The following is a 13,054-nucleotide window of genomic DNA, read 5'->3' on the forward strand; positions in this document are numbered from 1 at the left end:
CAATAGCCCAGATATGCCTTGATTTTTGCTATCAGGGAGATCATTGGCTAATATGCAATTTTGCATGTAATTTTATGCTTTTATGTATCATAAAATATGAAAATGGTATAAATGTAATAAACCTTAGCTGATACTTTTTATCAAAATATGTAAATCCTAGATATGCTTTCTTAACATCAATATGTCATATTTTTTCAAATTTAATTAATCCCCTAACCAAAAAGAAATCTCAATCAACAAAATATCAATAAATCATGAATACTTAAAATAAATGCAAGGGTATAGGCTTTAAAGTACCATATTACCAATAACATTTTGTTGTTCTTGACAAATTAATGGGACAAGATTCTAAAGATCCTCCAAGTACTATGGTGCTTTACATGGGAGAACGAACCCTATACTTGGTTTCAGTTACATAAAAATATTTTAAACTTGGAAAAGAAAATTTCTTTGCCTTTTGCTGGCAGTAATTTCTAATCATAGCTCAGACTATTTAATATTTTGCAGTAGAAAGAGGAAACAGAAGTAAATATTATGTTCTTTTGACATTAAAATAAGCAAATGAGACTTTTGAGGAGAAAACTCCAAAAATAAAACTCACATTTAAGCAAGATGGCAATTTTTCAAGTAACAAACATCTAAATCTGAATATATTCACATAGATGACAACAAACAAAAGCAAACCATAATGAAAAAAAGTCCAGGAAATGTTTCTCATGTCAAAATTTAAAATAGAGACCTGACAAAATACCATCAAGATTTCCTCCAACATGTAGACAGCAAGGCTGCAACATTTTATTTTATAGAAACAAATATGGTAATGGTTGTACAACTCCGTAAAACACTGAATTCCATATATTGAATAACTGGATATTATGCCATGCAAATTATATCTGCATAAGGTGGTTTAAAATATCATAGGTATATGCATATACCTATATATGTATCTGTATATATGTATGTGTGTATATATGTACATAGTACATATGTAAAAACCATCATCTAACAAGTTGAATGTTTAATCAAAAATATTTAGAACAATCTTAATGTAAAGATACCAAAGTGAAGATACCAATGTGGGTAGCCTATTATTAGGATCTAACAACAGAAAAGAAAACATATGGACACAAAGAAAAAGAATTAATCTATATAGTTTATATTCTACTGGTACTTAATGTAGTATAAAAAAATTAAAACAAAGATAAAGAAATAAACCAGAAAGTGATAATTAAATTTTAACCACATTTGATTTCTTTGCTATAAATGCAGAAAACTATATAAAGTTCAGGAAGATGCTGTAGGATGGGCATGGGAATTATTTTACTTTACCTTTGAGATATTGGGAGATACCTTCCAGGGAACTATGGTACAGATTATTTTAAAAAGTAATGACCTTTAAAATCATAGGGAATAAAAAAGAGATTCAGTGTAGAATACCTTAGTTCTTCCATGTTGCATATACTATGTCCCCTACACTTGAATCAATATTCAAATCATTTTAAGGTATTGAAATCATCTTAAACATTTAATGTTTCTCAAATATGTGTACAAGTAGAGAAAGCACATTTTTCTTGAGGATAATAATGCCAAAATTTAGAGTCCTTCATTTGCATGCCCATCTCCCAAACTCTGAAAGAAACAGTAGACTCATCTAGTGTCATAGAGTATTCCAGGTTACTTAGAATCCATACAAATGGATTCGCCAATGTACTAATATGTTAAAACACAAATAAGAAAAGTCTAATATAATATTCTCAAATTTGGCAACAACGGAAAAAAATCCATAAAATTAGCTATCAGATATCAATAAAAATAATAAAACTTTAATGAAATAATTTTGACAAATGATGCTATAGGGAGGGCTGAGCTAATGCTCAGCTATCACTGTAGAAAAATAAATTATTAAATCACTGAATAGAAAGAGTCAAAAAAGTAAAATTAAAGAGGTGTGTCAGGCAGTTAAACTATGTTTATATGTTTGAGGTTTGTAATATAGTTGATATTTCTCAGCCTTTAAATAATTTGTATCACTTATTTCCTAATGTTCAATATGTTTTCAGATTCATAATAAGTAATATTTATGATTTTGCATTTTTAAAAGTATTTCCCAAAACTCTTCGCTTGTAAAATCCTAGATTTTGTGTTGACTCTTCCGAACATGTCTTTAAAATATTTGCAGTTTCTCCTACTGGGCTCACTGATTCACCACTTGCCTCAGTTTTTCCTTCCATATTCCCTCCTTCACACTGAAATGTTTTTCCATGGTAAAAATGATCACAGGAGATCATAATTCAAATTCAATTGATTATTTTTCACATGTAAATTTCAAAATACTGTGCACAATGTGGCTCCTCTTTGGTGAGGTATTAGTTAAGGTCTTCAGTGCATCTTTTAATCAAGTAGTTTGTTTTCTCATTGATGAGTTTTAAGAGTCCTTTGTATAGTCTGGATAACAACCTTTCACGAAATACATCTTTTGCAGATATTTTCTCCCAGTTGTATTTTCATTCTTTTGACATTATATTTCATAGATCAGAAGTTTTGTTTGTTTGTTTAATCATAATGAATTCCATGTTATCAGTTGTTTGTTTTCTTTTTTTTGAGAGATTTGTTTTTGGTGTTTTATCTACAAAAGCATCACCATATCCAAGGTCATGTAGGTTTTCTTCTATGTTACTTTCTTTGTTATCTCTTCTGGGTTTCGTAGTCTTGTGTTTTACATTTGGGTTTATAGTTCATTTTGAGCTAGTTTTTGTGGCGAGTGTAAGATGTTTGTTTAGATTCATTTTTTTGCATGTGATCTCCACTTGTTTGTTAATATGTATTTTAAGGATGAACAATCTCAATATTTCCATATGTATGGTTAGTTTATTTTACAGTGTCTTCCATAGTATACATTTTTTTCCTATAAAGAAGATTTTTTTTAAGATTTCAGTAAACATTTCAACATATTTTTGAGTGATACAAATCGGCAATACACACATCATTTTCAATATTCAGATAGCAAATATAAAGATAGATCAAGTTAAATATCAGAATAGGAGAATATAAAAACTTGAATTAAATTTTCATTCCAAAGAACACATTTTTTAAAGATAACTAATAGTAAATATTTGAGTTCTTATGATTTGTGTGTTGGTAAGAGTTGTAATAAAAATTGTTAAATGACTTTCATTTTTTCTTTCTTGTTAAGTGCTTTCTCATGTGGAAAGTTGTCCCACATTGTGTCAAAAGAATAAGCTGTCAGATTGCTAATGCTTAATACATTCTGAGAATAACTGCCATGTACTATACAAATTTGACCTTTTCAGAACTCTAAATTTGATTGGATGGACATTTCTCTCCTATTTAAAAACTCAAATCCTTGTTGGAAAGAGCTAGAATGACCATCTGTTGAAATTCAGAATACTAAAAAGGTTAAAGTATACAACCAAATGCTTTAGAGAATATTTCATAATTAAATTTTTCCATCTTATTTTGTGTCAAAAATAATGCGAAACTGAGGTGATAGTATGAATTCAGTTTTTCATTATTCAGAAAAGAAAAAGTAAAGTGATTATGCTGTACCATTCGGTGCTATATTGAAGGCCTGTAAAAAAATCTTTTTTGTTTAGTTCTGCTGTCAGGGATTAGTCTAAAATATGACTACCCTAGCACAAAAGAATGTTTAATTTCAGTCCAAAATGCCATTTAGATTAATTATAATAAAAAAGTGTTAATGTTTATACTGCATTAAATCCTAAAGGTTTAAATTATCTGTTATTCAATGTTGATCATGTCTATTTATTATATAATTTATAATATCCCAGATATTTAGAATGGAAGAAATTAAAGCTCAATAGATATTAGGGCAGAAATCATAAATAATTAGGTTTATTTTTTAAATGTCATGATTGATTTTTTGATAGAATTGTCTTAGTTTGGACTGCCTTAACAAAGTGCCATAGACTGGGTGCTTTATAAACAACGGAAATTTATTTATCAGAGTTCCAAAGGATGGAGGTCTCAGAGCAGCATGCCAGCATGCTCAGCATGCTAAGCATGGTCAGATTCTGATGAGAGCCCTCCTCTACCCTTCTTTGTACATCATCAACAGCTCATCCTTGTTTCTTCATAATGCAGAAAAAATGTGATTTAGCTCAATCGCCTCTGCTTTTAAGGGCACTAATACTATTCATAAAGCTTCCACTTTATGACCTAATTACCTCCCAAAGTCCTTATGTCCTAATACTTCTAATACCATCACAATGGGTATTAAATTCGAACATAAAATTTTGGGGGGAGATGTTCACTCCACATCAAATTATGTAATCAGTTAAATATGGAGTTCCCTCATGGCTCAAAGGGTTAAGTACCCACTGCTGTCACTACAATGGCTCTGATTACAGCCTGGTGCAAGATTGATCCCTAGCTCAGGAATTTCCACATGCCATGGGAGCAGCCAACAAAAATGATATAATTGATTGTATGATTCAAATAAAATATTTCTAATATATAGCAATTACAATAGGCTATATTAACATAATCATATGTGTTTTATAAGATTTGATAAGTATATGTTATTGATAGAATTTGAAGACAAATTTAGTATATATGTATATATATAATATAGAATTTATTTCCATCAAATAAGTGCAATTAAAATGTCATTCATTAATTTGGCAATGATAGATGTTAGTATATTTGCTGAAAAATAAAAAAAATAAGGAATATTGACATTTTTAAAAAGTTGAAATGTTATAGAAATATTGATTTTAATTAAAATAGCATTAATTCTATATTAAATTATTAAAATTAGCTATTTTTATAAAGTCATAATGAATTGTTTTGCCATCTTTTACGCCCAGTATAAACCATCCATTTAAATTGTAATTATCTATTTAAATTGTAATTTTTCATATTTAAAAATAAGATCGAACACAAAGACAGCCTTTTTAAATAAAAATTTCTTGTAAAATATATATCTGCTAACATAAATAAATATAATATTTATATAAATATAATTCATTCGTTATTAGTGATATAATGGAAAAATTCCATAGTGCAAAATCAAAATTGACCCAAGAAGGCTTATATATGTGTGTGTATATATAGATTTACCTGCAAGGAAATATATGTAAATCAGACTTAAGTCTGCTCGAACACATTGTATCAAATTAAATTTTATAGTTCTTACTATCTGACATAACTGTAAACAGAATTTGTGTTATTTCTAAAAGGAGGTGATAAAAGATTTATTAATTAACTGAAAGGAAATGGATTTTTATGCTCATATATTTTAGCCCATCACAGTAAAAAATCTCCAACAGCCTATGCCTGTTTCATCCTATATGATCTGGTGATAAACCTCAATTTAGAAAGTAACATTTCTGTTAGAGCAACAGATCACACTAAACAAACATGGATAGTGATTCCACTGCTGTTTAAAAAATCTGTAGAAATGTTGTATAAAATGTACATTAACATTACAATATATAATGAGATTAAATAAGGAGAGAGGCTGCAGTCTATGTAAAGAAAGAGAGTAAGCACTTAAAATTTATGGTACATTGGCACTGAGGTGGGTGGTAACTAATTAAATAGAAAAGTACATATTGCAAACTAAAGTCTTGTATTTTAATGCTAAACTAAGGACAAAAAAGAAATGTGTTCTCAAGAATGCAAAAAGGAGAAACTAGAAGTGAGCTCTTTTGCAACATGGAGAAAATAGAAAAGCATAGTGGAAGGAAGGGAAGGAGAGAGAGAGAAAAGAAGAACTAAAGAATAAAAATCTCTTTGATTTGGTCAGATAAAAAGAGAGGTCATGTGTCTGTCCATGACTGAGGCAGTAACTTGCATGAGGAGAAGTACAAATACACACTTGGATTTCATGTAATATTTAGTCTTACTAGATCTTCATGGCATCTTATAGATATTATTAGAATAAAGTAATAATGAAAAGATTAGAAAAATCATTTAAAGATATCTTTAAGAACTTCACAATTGATTTGGGAATTAATCAAGTAAGACCTGAACAGATTTTAGTGACTAAAGAACATTAAACACAAAACAACAATTTTAAGATCAAACAGAAGACAGAATTAAAAACAACAACAATTCTGACAACAACAGTTTCTGTTTGGCACATTAGAAGCAAGAAAAGAATAAGTAAAACATTTAATGTACTTATACCTGCATCTGTTGACTTAAAATTGAATAGGCTAATGATAATTTTCTTCTTGCTCCTTCTTTAGTCACCTCAGCCAGAATCCTTTAAGGCAACACCACTCACCTATGATAGAAGAGATGAACTGAAAATAAATGCTCAAATAACCCTCAATACCAAGAAAAGCTACATATTTATCATTTATTTTTTGGTACACAGTGACATGACGTCTCCAAGTAAAACATCAAATTTCATGTACTCTACCCATAATTTAACGTGGGAATTGCTACAATAACACTTTAAATGTTTGCTGAATCAATTAACTTATAAAAATATACAGCAATATTTAAATATAATATCGTATTTGCAATTGAGGTTATCTTAATTCTGTTACTTGTTAGAAATTGCTTAGCTGTTAATGGCAATAAGAGGTATGAGCCAAACTAGAGATTTTTTTCTCCTCAGTTTAGCAGTCCTGTAAAAATGCAAAGAAAAAAATTCAACTTAAACCTCAGCACCTAAAAATTTAATAAATAATAGCAAGAAATACACATGATGGGCTTAGCTCCTATAATCAGAAAATTCAGGATTAAAAAATATATGATAAAATCCATTGAAAATCTTTCATGGGAACAGGAAGAGTTATTATTGCCTTAAAAATGGTATAATATCATGGTCTAAACTTACTCTGAAAATGAAAAAAATAAAAATTATGTAAAAAATTAATGTTAACTTTGAATTAATAATTTTAACAAATAATATTAGTAAATAATATGATTAATAATTAACTTGATTGATGGAATGATTCTTTTCTATCTGTTATATATTTTCAACTGTTAGGAAATATGCATTATTAATGCAATATGTGTAATTTAGTAGGTGTATCACTAAGGAGGGTCAGGGAATGAAGTTTCCACCTGCAGGGCCATCAGTATACAACAGGGTTTTGGATAGAGTTAATTATTTTACTGTTTGTGTTTTGTTTGTTTGTTTGTTTATTTGTATCTTCAATTTTACCTCTAAATTATCTTCCTGAAGTCTCCAAATCTAACTTTAATATTTCTTGAAGTACAGGTCCACTGTTACATTCTGCCTTCTTCAGTTGTATGACAACTTAATTTTTTTTTTCTCAATAGTTTAAAATGTTTAATGCATTGTTTTTTTGGCTCACGTCACTTCTGATAATAAATTACCAGCCATTCTTCCCTCCCTTCACTCCCTTTAAATGTCTTCTTCCATCACCACCCAGAGTTTCATTCAAGATTTTCTGAGTTTCCATCTAGCTTGGAAACATTTCAAGCTAGCCATTATTACTTCTCATTTTTTCCTCTTCCTCTCTTCGTATGGGAAACGCTTATAGCTAAACACTTCAATATTGTCCTGCTGGTCCCTGATAACTACTGAGTTTTTTTCAAAATTGTTTTTGTCTTTGCTTCAGTGTGGATAATTTCTGTTGTAACAATTGAACATATGAAGTTTGTGATGAACATTAAAATGGAAAGTTTGAGTAGAAAGTCAAGAATTGAGGACTGAAGTCTAGGCTACCGACAGACATTTTATTGTCTAAATGTAGATGATATTCAAAATAGTAGTGGATGATTGCCAAGGAAATGAATGTAAAAAGAGGAAATAAGAATTGAATACTGAACCCTGGAACACCCCAAAAATAAGAGATTGGAAAGGGAAAGGAGATAATAAGGATCAACCAGTAAAGAAGGAGAGGAATTAAGTGTGTGGTGTCATGAAAACCAATGGTAGGGGAGTACCTCCAAGGGAAAATAGTAATCATCTGAGTCAACACATAAAGTGAATACTCAGAATATACTTTTGGACTGACATACTTAAAAATGTTTAGTGATGTAAGAGCAGATATGATGGAGTGTTGGGGATGAAGATTGCAATGGCAATTGGGAAGAATAAAAAAAAAGGAAATAAATTGGAAATAGGTAGCACTTATCTCTACCCAGGTACTTTCACATACACATACACATATTTTATTCCCATACATGTTTTACTTTACATATTTTGGAAAACCTATGTATACTAGAGAGAATATTGGTTGCCAAAAGATGTCCATGTCCCAAACTGTGACTAGGTTTCTTCATGCAGCAATGAAGATATGCAGATATGATTAAGAATCTTCAGATAGGAATATTCATTCGGTTTATCTGGGTTGTTGTTATAAAAGGGAGAAAGGAGGGTAAGTATCAGATTGATTTGAAGATGCTATTCTGGTTTTGAAGATGGAAGAAGAGTCGTAGAATAAGGAATGCCTGATTCTTTTTTTAAGCTGAGAAAGTCAAGGTTCTATCCTAGATTCTCCAGGGAGAATACAGACCTACTAACATTGTGACTTTAGACCAGTAAAACACATTTCAAACTTATGATATTCTAACCTCTAAAACTAAAAATTTATAATAAATTTCTGTTGTTTTAAGCCACTAACTATGGGATATTTTTTAACCACAGTTATAGAAAACTATAATATATGATTATATAATTTATTTATTTAACAAGTACAATTCAGTACCACACTCAGTATATAAAGTCTAGATATTATTATATAAACTCCATATGTTACATCTTTGGTTTTCAGAAGCTTTAGCTGTGACCTATCTGATGAAGCTCTCACTTGGCATTGAAAGTTTCTAATAATTATATGGTATGTCCTACTGTATATATAAGCTATAAGGTTTTGAAAAACTCCTGCAGAGAACTTGTGTAAGACATTATAATCTGAATCATTAATAACATAACAAATACATTTAAGATTTTTGAATCAGAGATTTTAAAGAGCCATCCATCATACTATGCAAAGAAAGATGCAGATATGGATAGATATGGAATGATATTTTACTTAACATAAAGAGACAGAGAGACATAAAGAGAAAGTTCCTGTTGTGGCTCATTGGAAATAACCGGGCTAGTATCCATGAGGATGTGGGTTTGATCCCAGGCCCCGTTCAGTGGGTTAAGGATCCAGCATTGCTGCAAGCTGTGGTGTAGGTCTCAGAAACAACTCAGATGGGATCTGGCATTGTTGTGGCTGTGAGGTAGGTGGCAGCTGTAGCTCCACTTTGACCCCCTAGCCTGGGAACTTTCATACATTGTGAGTGTAGCCTAAAAAGCAAAAAAAAAAAAAAAAAAAAAAAGAGAGAGAGTGGGTGTGGGTACACACTCTTGAGTCTGCACAGGGCAACATGCCTATGCACACCCCTCCTGTCCCTGTGCCACCTTAGAAAGACCCAGTCACCTCTCTGATGAGGACAGGTGTAACAGTGGGGTTGGCTAGGTGCTGTATCACTATGCTTCAGGCAAAAACAAAAGAGCATTCTTTGAGCCTGAAACAAAGAAATATGTTTCCACACTAGGCGATAAGGCCTGTACAGGCTGTGTTGGCTGTTTATCTCTTGGAGGGAAATATTTCAGGCCTAAGGCCCATTCTTATGCAAGTGGGTGCAAAAGATTTGGTACCTGAGACTACCTTTTCCAATATGTTGTATTTAGCTCAAGAGAGGTCTTTGTTTTATTAAAGAGAAAATTGAGATTCTCAGGAAGAAATTTCAAATCATTTTTTGCTACTAATCCAAATTTCTTTCTGTTATTTGTCTCCTTATTCAATTATAAATGGAATAAGTATATTCTCTACATTTAAAAACTATTTCTATTTCTCATGAGATCTTATTCTATCAATTACATGTTGTCACTTTTTCATACTGTACTATTTCTTCAATGACACACTCATTAATACTTTAAGGTATTAAAGATATGGGGGTATATCCATATTTTTCCTTTTCCTTCATAATCAAATGATATTTTCCCATCTCCTAGCATTTTCCCTCTACGTAATTCCAACATCTTGAGTCTACAAATCCACTGATAGAGTTTTTGTTAAATTCATTTGGGGTCGTAATTGATAAGGTAATTCATATGATTCAGTTTTTATATTTCTAACAACCTCTCTTCACAGATAAATGCAAACACTGACGAAAGATTCTGAATCAGACAATTATACTGCTTAAGTAACAGGCTTGCCCTGCTTACTCTCAAAGTGGCAAGTTACATAATTCAGTGTTTTGTCTCGTGCTTTCTTTCTTCTTGTTGGACTAGCCAATATCCCACCTCTTTATGTGTATATATAAAAAGTGGCACGTTGTCTCCATATATAACAAGCTTAAGTAAGACAGACTCAACCCTGGATTTTATAACTTCAAAGAACACTTGAAATCATAGCAGTAAAGTACAGAACATGCTGAAGAAAATTAAAATATTCAAAAATATTAACACAATGTTTTTGAAAGTACTGAGAAACCGTTGGCTAAGTCCCTGAAATTCCATAATAATTACCCTTGCAATTGGATAAATTATTGCAGCCTTAATGAACACTAATTTTAACAGGTTGTAGGGTACTAGTCCCAAACAATTTAGCTGAGGGCCAGACACTAGAGTTGGAAATACGAGGAATGCCAAATGCTTTGCTTTAACCAGCTATGAGATGCATGGGCATATATCCACTCATCTGAGCTGTGAGAATATTGTGATCATGTCAAATAGGTGGACTGTGCTTGAATTATTGGACCCAATTCAATTTGCTCTATTATAGTTGCCTGTGCAATATCTGGAACACAGTAGACAGCTTAGAGTAAATTGTCATTTTAGGATTTGTCTATGATTCCACAACAAATAATTTCAAAGAAAAGCCCTCTAGGTATATATTAAGTGGCGTGTGGTCTGATCTATTTCCAGTGGTAATTAGACAAGAGATGTTTTTAAAATTGAGAAAACAATTATCTGGGACATGAAAACCTTTTTATAGCAACAGTATGATTAAACAAAAACAACAGTAAAACTTTAGAATGTAACTATTAAAAAACTAGGTTTTATGCATTAATTATTTTATTAATATACAGAAAATATATTAAGCATATTTAATACATCTTTTTGACAGTATCTTATATTAAAAACTCTTAGATCCCACTTGTTTCACAGCATTTTCAAAATGATGATATTGTTCATTCAAGATATTACCAATTGAATTTATACTCACCATTTCATTAAGTAATTGAAAACTGTATTTCAAGTATTTTGTATTCCAAATTAAAAAAAAAAACTGATGAAAAACATTTACCATTTTCTTTTCAAGAACAAATGTGTTTAATTAGTTTAAGTTTATACTTAGTGATTCATGTCTTATTTAAGAAAAATTTGACCAAGCCAAGATCATTAGCATTTTCTCCTATGTTTTCTTCTACAAGTGTTACACTGTTAGCTCTTAACATTTAGGTCTGTGACCCACTTCAGTTTAATTTTTGTATGAGGTTAGAATTGAGATTCTTGTTGCATTTGGCTCACCAATTGTTTAAGTACATGACCTTACAAAATTATTAGTTCCCTGTTGAATGACTTTGGAACTTCTTTTCAAAATTAATTGGCCACATAGGTATGGGTCTATCTGTTAATTATCTATTGTATTCTATTATTTTGACAATATCACTTTGTGACAGACCATTCTTATATAATATTACTCAGAAAGTAAAAAATCCAGACCAAATAAAGCTATTCAGCCACAAATTTGCTTCTACATACTCTGATGACCACACTGTGGGAATTAAGCTGGTTAATCACATTTTGATCCCAAGATTTATTCTTTACAGTCTTTACCTTGCAAAATGCCCACTGGGTGAGGTTCTTTTATTAAATCAATTATATGGACACTTTGTTCTCTGGTACAGTTGGGTTTACACACCAGCAGAATATTAGAAGCAATCTGTTTATTCCTTATATTTTTGTCCCTGCCTTTGTGTCAGTGCTGGGAGAGCTACATTCCCTGCCATCTCTTAGAAAATCTTTCTTCTGAGTTTCCATAAATTGTTGACTTCACATAATTTCATCTTCTCTTATTTCTTCAGGTCAGTAGCAGTTCTAACTTCACACGCTTGCTATTCCATGAGTGCTCCAAAATCCATTGCTACGTTACTTATCTTTCATGTCTCTCCAAACGGTCATTTTGAGAATGCTCTTTCCTGCGGGGCCCCAGACTGGCACATCCAAATAAATACAGATAGAATCTGATCGATAATTTCCAGCCTTAAGAAATGTTGCTAAGGTATATGCATAATCTAGTTCTAACGTTTGATGGACAAAAGGAGGATGCTGAGTAACCCGATATTGGTCACTTCATTTTCAGCCCTCCTGTTGAAGACAAGAAATCAGTCATTCAACAGTAATGAGTCACAGAGCTGAAGCACCAAACCCGGCTCAAGAAGGGGCTCAACAGTGAACAGTGACAAAGCCAGGAAATTAAGGTAAGATTTTAACTCCTTTTATATTATCTGTGAGTGGGAATTTTTGACAAATGATGAAACCCAGTTCTGTCTTCCCTGGTCCTGATTTTGAATGTAAAAATTTCTTTAAAATGTATCTATGGAAATATTAAATAATAAAATGTATAACAGTCAGGAATTTTGAATAATGAAGCTTTAAGAAGGCAATATTTATGCAGTTTGTATTTTAAGAAATGGAGGAGCAATCTTAGCACACATCTATTAGGAACAATGGCCAGGTCAGTGATATGTATATCTAAAATTAAAATTAAAACAATCCAAATCCCTCTCATGGAAAGCACATGAAATATTGACTGTAGCAGAAAAAGTATCATTCTAAGATCTCTACTTAGAAAGGGGAAAGGATAATATCCAGTTAAAAATGATTTGGGGTAATAAATTATGAACAAATTGAGGTGAAAGATGCAGTGATTTTCAACCGTGTTAATAACCCTCAATCTATATTTAAAACGTTTGAGTCTATATTCCTAAATTACATTTGTATTTTTTCTAAAGTGCTCTTATCCAGTTTTTCAATAAAATACATACTAGTCTTAGTTACTTAATCATTTCTGTATCTTAAGGC

General features: G+C 31.2%; 1 long non-coding RNA gene across 1 annotated transcript in view; it reads left to right on the forward strand.

Moving 5' to 3' along the window:
- The window catches only part of LOC110257224, a 32,703-nt gene extending 20,257 nt beyond the window's left edge, over window positions 1–12,446 (forward strand). Inside the window, exon 3 of the long non-coding RNA XR_002339535.1 lies at window positions 12,333–12,446. This is a non-coding gene — a long non-coding RNA (uncharacterized LOC110257224). The remainder of the gene's footprint in view (window positions 1–12,332) is intronic.

The sequence above is a fragment of the Sus scrofa genome, chromosome 16 (assembly GCF_000003025.6).
Source record: "Sus scrofa isolate TJ Tabasco breed Duroc chromosome 16, Sscrofa11.1, whole genome shotgun sequence".
In the NCBI taxonomy this organism is placed as follows: domain Eukaryota; kingdom Metazoa; phylum Chordata; class Mammalia; order Artiodactyla; family Suidae; genus Sus; species Sus scrofa.